This window comes from Lepidothrix coronata, unplaced genomic scaffold (assembly GCF_001604755.1).
Source record: "Lepidothrix coronata isolate B3197 unplaced genomic scaffold, Lepidothrix_coronata-1.0 Scaffold14, whole genome shotgun sequence".
In the NCBI taxonomy this organism is placed as follows: domain Eukaryota; kingdom Metazoa; phylum Chordata; class Aves; order Passeriformes; family Pipridae; genus Lepidothrix; species Lepidothrix coronata.
Window position 1 is genome coordinate 6,809,346 of NW_016690194.1, and position 10,361 is coordinate 6,819,706.

The 10,361-nt window shown below is 42.0% G+C and overlaps 1 protein-coding gene and 1 long non-coding RNA gene across 5 annotated transcripts in view; both read right to left on the reverse strand.

Moving 5' to 3' along the window:
- SSBP2 (single stranded DNA binding protein 2) overlaps nucleotides 1-10,361 on the reverse strand; it is a 141,048-nt gene that overhangs the window by 67,987 nt on the left and 62,700 nt on the right. The gene's annotated exons all lie outside the window — the stretch shown is intronic.
- On the reverse strand, nucleotides 7,370-10,341 carry LOC108493125. 2 transcript variants are annotated; one of them, XR_001873360.1, is made up of 3 exons: nucleotides 10,226-10,341; nucleotides 9,977-10,132; nucleotides 7,370-9,880 (listed from the first exon to the last, which is right to left on the reverse strand). It is a non-coding gene; the product is annotated as an uncharacterized LOC108493125 (long non-coding RNA). The 2 variants fall into 2 exon arrangements; XR_001873359.1 differs by lacking the exon at nucleotides 10,226-10,341 and having other exon boundaries at nucleotides 9,977-10,218.

The window sequence follows — 10,361 nt, forward strand, 5'->3', positions numbered from 1 at the left end:
CAGTCAGAGTTCTTCTGAAAAGCGCATCATGTAAAATATCTTAAGACTGGGCAAGTTAGCCCAGAACCAGTAGTTTGGTTAATATGAGGTAGCTTCAGACAACAGGAAAGCACACAATAAACTAAAAGTAATTCTTTTTAATTGTCACATAGAAGGAAATAATATAAATAAAATTAATATTACATGGATTCCTTTTTTTTAAAAAAGAAAAAATAGTAACTACTTCCCTTTGCTTCCATAAATTCTCTATGGCTTGAAATCAAGTCCCCAGTTTCTTCCAATCAGTCTTCTTTTTATCCTTAAAATCTGTACATTTTTGATTCCTGCAAAGCTTGCAGTGCTAGCAGCATTACTGGTACTGAGAAGAAATATCCCCATTTTAAGATTTATTATAGGATTACAACGTAATTTAGGTTGGAAGACACTTGAGTTCATCTACAAAGCTGGTTCAGCTGGGCAGGGACTTCCCCAGACAAACCCTGAGTATCTCACAAAGTGACACCATGACTTCTCTGAGCAACTTGTGCCAGTGTTTTATCACAGCTGTTGTAAAAGAGGTTTTCCTCATATTTATCTGGAATTTCTTATGTTCCAGTAAAACCTTATATGTCAAATCATCTTGTAGAACTGATTCTTCAAATAATTTGCCCACTTAAGTTTCACTATTTATATTACCTGAAAATATATGAAACGTATTTTCTGAGCATTTAATTTACACTCCTGTTTTCTTTTTAAGGTACAGCAGGAAATTCATTGTTATATGAGAATCTTAGACTAATCGAACACATTGTAATTGACAGGTAAGAATATGAGCAAAGATCAGAGAGGAGAGTTTCAGGCTGCAAAGTGTAACAAAACCATTCATATATTTAAGTTTTTCATGCAACTAACTGAAGGCTTCAACTGCAATGATTCCATCCAAGGTACAGAAAGTCAAATTTAAAATCCCATTTCACTGGGAAGAAAGGAACAAGGTAAAAACATCTATTAAAATTCACAGCTCCAAATTAAGTAATTAACAAATATGATTTCTTGAGGTAACTTACTGTTGAACTAGAATATCTTATTAGAAAACACAAAGAAATGAAATTACTGATTATTTTACGTGGTGAAAAAAGAAAAATATTTGAACTACGTAGCAGTTGCATAAGTTAAAAATGATGAAGAGAAACCAAGTGTACACCAAAATCTCCAACGGTTCTACTCCCAAGAAGGTTTAATGTCCTGTAATGATTCCTCTTTTACCACCATATGTCAGTTTTGGCAGCTGTTCCTTGACAACCATTGTCAGTGCAGCTCATCTGACACGCCATCTCACTGGCCATTACGCATCCCACAATCTGCTAGCTAGTGGAATTCCCTTTTTATCCTCTTCAAAGGCAGGTTTATGGGTGTCATGGTTTGAGATCCCCAAAATCTAATTCCCTAGTCTAAGCCCCCTCCCCTATCTCAACCTAGTATAAGATGTGTTTTTTCCAGACAAAACACGTGGCTCAAAATGGGGAAAAGGGAATATATTACAATGACTGTACAAATAAATATTATAATGCATTATACACACGATCACAACTATCTCTACCATGACATAAGTATTTACAATGGATCAGATTTCTCCCCTCCAAATAAAAGTCCAGGAGGGAACAAGGACAGATCCCTTCTATCTCTACTCTGAGCAGCAGCATCTTCTAAGGCAGCAGGTTCTCTGTGTCTCTTATGCAGCAGCCGTAACTGGATTGTTGTAGCTGGATCTCTTCTCAATACACACAAGGGGGTCTCCAAGTCCTTTGGCCTGTTGTCTCCAAATGAGGGTCTTTCAAGACACAAGGGGGTCTCCTTTCACCCCTCTTGGCTCTCCTTCGACTCCAAGCGAAGGTCTCACCTGTGGACTGCCAGCAGGGACAAAACTTGCTTCGCCACAGGTATATCATGAAATGCAGAGGCATCTTCGTGAAAGTCCCTTCCTCAGGGGTTCACCCCTGAGTCAGAACATCTTGGGCAGCATTCAGCTGAAAGCCTTTGCCTCAAGAGTTCTACCAGAGCTCCTGTGCTCTGCCTCAGGCTGCTAGGATTGTCAGCAGCAGCAAGGGGGGCCAAGGTCACCCCCTCCACATTCCTTCTCCGTCCCGGTCCAGCTTCAGGACGTCTTTGATCTTCTTAGCTCCTCTCTCTCTGGTGCTGCAGCACTCCAAGGCTCCTCTCCTTAATAGGAGTCCATCTCCCTCCTTTCTCGGAGGTCTCAGAAGGGTATGGGGTCTTATTCTAGTTCTTACCCCAGCTTCCTCTCTCCCTGCTGCTCTCTCGGCTCTCTCTCTCTTCATTAGACATCTCTGTGTCTGCTTGCCTGGCTGCAAGCCGCCTCTGCTGCGTTCTTATCTTTTTGGCTCTCTGCCATCGCTTCTGGACGTTGCTTCTGCCACTGCTGTCTCTGCTCACTCACGGTGGAGAAAACTTTCCTAGCTCTCAACTGCAGGCACCTAGCCCAGCTTTATGCTGTTCCAGGTCCCCGCAGCCCCCGCTGGGGGCTGGGGGAGCCCAGCCCCCAGTGGGCCTGTTGCTGTTTCTCCTCGTGGCCTCAGAACATGGCTACCACTTCTACAACCAAACTGCAACTAACCACCTCTTCCGTTTGCTTGTGGTATGTTTACATTTCACAGAAGCGCTCATTGGACAAAACTTCAAAACTTCAAAACTTCCAGGGGTCACCACCCGCTGGGGTTTTACCACTTTCTTAGCTTCAGGGGGAAAACCTGGTTCAAACCACTACAATGGGTTTGAGGGTTTTTTATTATTTTTGGGGTTTAGATTGTTAATTGAAAGGAATTGCTTCAATGGCTCAGACATGAAAATATATTGTAAAGGAAGAACTTCAAAACCTTATCAGATTCGAAGACTTTATTATGTAAGGACAGGGCTGCAAGAATTCGGTACAAAATCCTTGTAAATTCTGAAGTCATGGATATAAGGACAAGTTCTGATGTGAGCCTGGCCAAGACTTCAGCTCTTGATTTTGTACTAGGTGGACATTTAAAAATGGAGATTAAAGTACAGTATGAACATGTAGGCAGATGGACACGTCAGAACCTGAAAATGTTACCATTTTACTAGGACTAATAAATAAATGAATTAAGAGTGGCACCTTCATTTTGTTCTTATTTGTAATATTAGGCAAGACTGAACAAAAATAAAATTCACAGTAATAAACTTTTTTTCTGGCAACAGATCTGAATACATAGATTATTGATGTCAAGCTATTTAGATTCTTCTAGTACATAAAATGGATTTTTTTATTATTATTAATAAAATAAACAACTCATGCTTTGAAGCATGTCATTTACTGAGACACAAGGAACCAGTCTGCTTTATGGCTGAGACTTTTAAAAGAGTAGGATGTGAGCAATTTTAGAGAAAGAAAAGGTTTGCTTCTTTCAGTTATATTCCATTTTATTTACTATGTCTTTCAGCTTGGGAAAACATTGAATATTTTCGCTTTTAATGAAATTTTAAGTTATAACTCAAAAAGAAATTTTCCACATAACTCACAAACTCAAACAACTGTCACAACTCTTCCTACCCAAGGGCGGTCAAGGCCATGCTAGCTCAGAGATGACCTGTGCAAACCCTTTATCAAATGCTGCAAAACACAAGAAAATTGAAAAATATTCATATATTTATGGACAATTTAAGTTCATAGTTTCATGAAGCTGCAAGTCCCAGTAATGAAGGAAGAGAGGTGAGGAAATAGAATGATCCTCAAAGGTGTAAAATATAATAAGTGTAAACTTGAAGATGGATAGCACACCTACAAATTAATAGAAAGTATTTTTTAATTCAGTCATTAAACTATAACAGGATAAACTTGTAATAATAAAGATTGATTATGAGATAATGAAATCAAATAGAAATCTAAAATTTTACATCCCTTCGGTAAGCATAGGAAAACACTGATGTCAATCCAGAAAGGAGATGCCAGCTGCTACAGTGTGAAAACTGTGACCACCCAGTCTATATAGAAGCAATTTGGGCTGGAACAGAATTAAAGAAACACAATGGAAAGAGGTTGATCATTAAGTGGTGGTTGAGATATAATCAGGCTTATATGGCCATTTATTAACCATGACTATTTTCACAATGTACATTCAGAAAACTGGCAGAACCGATTTAAGATGGTACATTTTCAGACGGAGTAGTTTTCTTTTTACTTTGACATCTTTTGAAGGAAAACATCTGTATAAAATCAAAAAAAAAATTAACAAATGCAGCCCCTTTCCTGCTTTGGGTGGGAGGGTGGGGGTGTGACAACAGGTTTACCCAAATGACATTACAAAATCATCAATTTAAATGAAAATAAATGTATACTAGCAGAAAGGTTTGTCTCAGTTTCCGTATTTTTGCACAAAAGCGTAACATGAGCAATTCCATCTCCTTCACATCTGCCACTTTCCTTTAAGTTGAAAAAAATGCTAAAGATGCTCATGCCTGTGTTCCCATACTACAGTATTTTGTAACACTCTTGTGAAATATGGTCACAGGCTCTGGCAACCAAAATAACTCCAAATACATTCCAAGTAAACAGAACTGTAAATATTGTTGTACTTCTTTTGACTTTGATCAAGCTACGCTGCATTAGCCTGGCTGAAAAGCTGCCCAAAAATATTCATGTCAAACTTTGTTTCCAGTAGGACAGAACAGGGAGGGAAAAGAAAACCAGAAGTCTGAGATAATTAAGGGAAAGTATTTTTTGAAAATTAAACCCAAGCCCTTTTTCCTGGAAGTTAGTCCTCAAATTAGATTCTTTCCATCAATACTTATATATCATGCTAATAATGTTTGTTCTTTAATTTTAAGACTAGCAAAAAATTCCAAGTACCTTCAGAGGTGGTAATATTCACTTCCCCCATTTTACAGGAGTGGAAGGTATTAAGAACAAAATGACTTTTTTCCTAATACCAACCTAGAGAAGAAGAAAATTCCATTTCAGTGGAAGTCAGTTAAGAACTTTGAGGCTCCAAAATCCAGCGAATACTCTTGGATTTCCATATAAATCTATGATGTTGTTTTCTACAATAAAATACTGCAGCTGGTACGCTGGAAATGCCAGTAACTGATTGATTCTATGTTAAATATGAGTATTTTAAGGATCTTTAAGGAAGCCTTCCGTAAAGATCAGATTCATGATCATCTGAAAAACCTGAACAGGGTTCATAAGTACATGTCTTTGGAACCTGATGAGACGCATCCCAGAGTCCTGAAGAACTGGCCGATGGAGTTGCCAAGCCACTGTCCGGGATATCTGAAAAGTCCTGGCAGCCAGGGGAAGTCCCAGGTGACTGGAAAAAGGGGAAACCTTGTGCCCATCTTTAAAAAGAGTGGAAAGGAGGACCCTGGGAACCAATGTCCTGTCAGCCTCACCTCTGTGCGTGGGAAGACCCTAGAAAAGATCTCCCCAGAAGCTCTGCTGAGACACATGGAGGACCAGGAGGTGATCTGGGATAGTCAGAAGGGCTTCACCAGAGGCAAGTCCTGCCTAACCAATGCAGTGGCCCTCCATGACCAGTGGAGAAGGAAAGGGTGTCATTTATCTTTCTGAAATGCCTTTGCCAGGGTCCCCCACAACATCCTTCTCTCTAAATTGGAGAGAGATGGATTTGATAGGTGGAATGTCAGGTGGATTAAGAATTGGTTGGATGGTCACATCCAGGGCAGTGGTCAATGGCTCAGAGTCCTGATGGACATCACTGACCAGTGGTGCCCTCAGGGGTCTGTACTGGGACCAGTGTGATTTAATATCTTCATTAATGATACAGATGAAGAGACTGAGGGACCCTCAGCAGGTTTGCAGGTGACCCCAAGCTGAGGGTGCAGTGACACACCTGAAGGACAGGGCCATCCAGAGGGACATGGACAAGCTCCAGAAGTGGCCCCTGGAAATCTCATGAGGTTTACCAAGGCCAAGGGCTGGTGCTGCACCTGGATCAGGGCACCCCCAGGATCAATCCAGGCTGGGGATGAGCAGGTAGAGCAGCCCAGGAGAGAAGGACTTGGGGGTGCTGGTGGGGGAGAGGTTGGACATGGCCCAGCACAGAAACCTCCCTGTGCCCTGGGCTGATCCCACAGCAGGGGCAGCAGGGCAGGGGGGGATCCTGCCCCTCTGCTCCCTCAGGTGAGACCCCACCTGCAGAGCTGCCTCCAGCCCTGGGGGCCAGCACAGCAAGGACATGGAGCTGCTGGAGTGAGTCCAGAGGAGATGCCAAGATGATCAGAGGGATGGAGCAGCTCTGCTGTGAGGAAAGGCTGGGAGAGTTGGGATTGTTCAGCCTGGAGAACAGAAGCTTTGGGGTGACCTTACAGTGCCTAAAGTGGCTAAGGAACATGGAGACTGTTTACAAGGGCCTGGAGTGACAGGACAAAGGGGAATGGCTTCCAACTGTCAGAGGGCAGGATTAGATGGGATATTGGAAGGAATTCTTCCCTGTGAGGGTGGGGAGGCCCTGGCAAAGGTTGCCCAGAGAAGCTGTGGCTGCCCCATCCCTGGAAGTGTCCAAGGCCAGGTTGGACAGGGCTTGGAGAAACCTAGGATAGTGGGAGGTGTCCCTGCCCATGGCAGGGGGTGGGACTGGATGAGTTTTAAGGTCCCTTCCAACCCAAACCAGCCTGGGATTCTGTGATTGTTTCAGTGCTCAGGAATAAGTTGTGTTGTCTGGACACTGCAGAAAGAAGTCAGAGGAAGATGAGCTGAGCAAAACCTCATCATCACGTCACTATTAGAGGGGTTTTAGGTTACATAACCCATATCCTCCAAAACGGAGAGGAATCCATCCATAAAGATCAGAGAAGACAAACAACTCATGCAATAGACACCGCTGTCCCCATTCCTTCTTCATCAGCAAAGCTAATTAATATTTTCTAATAATAAAGCAGTTGAATAATCATTTGACACTAGCAATACCTGACTGAAAAATAACATTACTGCAGGAAAAGATGCAGTTTTCCAACAGGCTTGAAGAAAAAGAAGGTGTCCTCTAAATCCATCCTCTGCTCAAACACAGCAGTAAAATCCTATCTTGCCTTAAGCTGAATTCATCTTCAGTAGGTGACACCTACAACAAGCTCTGAAGTAGTGGAGAGAAAGATTTCTCATGGTTCAGGATTTTTTAAGATTTTAATATAATCCAGAACACAGAGATAACAGGTATGACACCTTTCTGAGCACTTAATATAGGGTTAGTTTTGCAGCTGTGAGCTTCAGGTAGGGGTTTTTTTAATTCCAGGTGGTAAGAATTTACTGCTAAGAAATACTCTAAACTCACTGAAACACTTTTAAAGCCCATGTTACTAAAAACAGGCACAGATACTCATACACACACTGTTCTCTAGAAGAGAGAATTTTTGAGGAAAAAATTTTAAATTCACCGTTCAGAGGAAAGAGCAAACATCCTTTCTTTGTGCTGGAATTGAATTTACATGTATGTAATATAAACACAGATGTCCAAACAAACTCATGAAACCATCACCACAGCAAACAGGGAGGAAAAAAGTTACTGAGACAGCTTTGGTGAAATTCATGGAGTTGCAACAAGAATTGATTACATCACTGTACTTAGCTGTAACTAACTAGTTTAACATTTACTGCATGGAAAGGAATGTTCCTGTTAGTAACCAAAACCAACCAACCTCAAACCTCCTGGCAGGAGGTTGAATTCTTGTCATGCTGACACAAATGAAGGATTATGTAGGTAAGTGAGCAGCTGCATTACACAGGAAAGCACATTTTTTGGCTTAAGTGAATACATAAAAATAATAATTCTTGCTGATTCCTGTAACCAAGGGTTACAAGAGTCTGTTCTCTTAAAAGAAGTCCCCAGAAGCAAAGGTTCTCAATGTATCTTCCCAGATTAGCAAAGATGAGCAACTGAGCAAATGTACAAAACTCTCTGGAACTGGAAATTTTCATAAGCAGATAATGCATGCAGACAAAACCCAAGTTCAGATGTAAGAATATTCAGCAGATTTGCTAAAATCACAAAATAGTGCCACAATTCACTTGATTTAAAAAATTTTAAAAAATCAGAATTTTGGTACACAAAAATTCTGTTAAAAATATCCTAAGTCATCAAAGCATAAATGTAAAACGGTAAATTGGGTCCCTACCTACCAATTACCTACTTCAGCCATTAAAAAGGAGACATCCAAACAGGATCTCTTCTCGATCACAAATATTTATGTTATCCTGTATTTCTTCCTCTATCTAAGCTCAGTGTATCTGTAACTGAGCTGAATTTTGGTTTTCTAGGGAAATTTCAGAGAAACATTGCTGCTGATGATGACATTGCTCTGTTACCTTGTTGTTTATGCTGTTAAGAGGTTTAGAATCATTGAGAATGGTCATTGAGACTTTTTCCATGTAAAAGAAAAAATATTTACTTCCCTCCATATACAAATTCCACTTTTTGAAGGCTGGTGCTCTCACTCCTCTGTTCCAGGGTATCACAAATGAAGATCACAGAGCACGGAAGAACATTTAACAGCTCTTAAAACTGCTGTTATCTGTTTTTTGTTGGTTTTTCCTCCTGTCTAAGTCTCGCTGAAATTTAAAAGTGGGCCACTGATGCAATTACCAAGCATGTGTTATCAGAAGTGTTAAAAAAAGCAACTTAGCTGTTGGCTGCATTTTATAAATCTCACATGGAAAAATGGCTTTTTCAGGTTGTTATGATCCAGAACAAGATAAATGATGTGCTTTCATTATTAATTCCAAATGGCTGGCAAAAGAATTCCACACCAATGGAATTTTACAGACTGCACTCTGTATTTCTTGTCCAACAAAGACACATGACGTAAGTTTAAAGCCTAGAATCTGGAACCTGATGCATACCAGGTTCCCAGCCCTCATGTGGCACACACCGGGCTCTGGGTGCAAGTGACACATTGCTGAACATGTAAAGTAAAACCTGTGGTTCCATCCCAGGGCTCTGTTTTACACTACAAATAAAATGGGATGGGAAGAGATGCCAGGATGGGTTGTGTGGAAGTTACTTGCAATGTGGTTTTCAGTGGCAGCACCACCATGCAACTCCCCAAACAGCAGGGTAGGGAATTAAACCTGTGAACAGCCAGGAGTACAATGAGAAACGCTAATTGAGTGGAACAGTCACTCCCACAGGGAATGGCAGAGCTTCCTCTGCAGGCCATGGAAGAGCCAGATGTTCTCACACAGCTGCATCAGCCACCTGAACTCCAGAACTGAAGGTGCTCACTCACAGGGAGGCTCCAAGTTCCCTGTTTGTTACAATCCCAATCCTGTTTGTTCCCTTCAATATTCTCAGAGAAGTGTTTCTCAGTCCCAGGATGAGGATTTTGTGTGGTGTGGGACATGAGGGGGTCCATCCCTCAGGCTGTGGTGCAGAAGGTGGTTCCCAGGTGAAGCAGTCTCAGCCCATGCACTGGGTGCCACAAGCTCACACCACGTCCCACAGGCACTTTGCTGTGTATGTTTTGCATTTGCCACCTCACAGGTTTTCTAGAGATAGTTTTTAGTAGATCCAAACCCAGCTACTCCACCCTGTATCAAGGAACCACAGGCTTGTGCCTTTCTGTGCAGCCTCTCCAAGGCCACAAGCACAGGAGGTGGTAGAAGAATGACTTCAAGGGCCAATGCAGTCACAAGGGAGTTCAGGTCTTGGTGGTGCTGCAGAGGTGTTGCCACAACTGCAGCCAACAATTAAGTATTCCACTGTAATCAGTGGCCACTTCTTGCCAGAGAAAGAGCCATGAACAATCGTTTCCACACTGGCATTGTCTACCAGCCAGGAAGGATCCCTTTGACTTCACCCCGAGGGGAGCCTGCAGCAGCTCACCATCACCTGTCCTTCAGTTCAGAGCTCTGGAGAGGAAACATCAATCACAAAAAAAAAGAGATTAAATTGAAATCCTTGCAGCAGTTATGCCAGATCACACCACCAACTGCACTTTCACACACCTGAGGAAGACCACAGGACATCAGGGGCCTCCTGGCATTCACGGAGGATGTCAGCAATGTCCAAGCACCTCTCTCTCAGCACAAATTCTCATTGCAAAATAAGGAAGGTAAGCAAAATACTGGAAGGTGAGTCCTGGAAGTGAACTGGCCGAAGAGCTCCAAAGGAGAGGGTAATGGTTCTGGCAGTTATCCATCAGATCTTTCTAACAGGAGGATGGGAGAGGAAAAGGTGGTTTCACTTTCTCTTACCTTTCAGCTGAATCAGTGCTTGAATTCTGCTCAGGTGCTACTTTTGCATAACTCAGAGGCACACTGAGACCCACAACTGGGCCTACAGTACTGAGCCACAGAATAATGTAATTTTTGTGCCTAGGGGAAAAAAAAA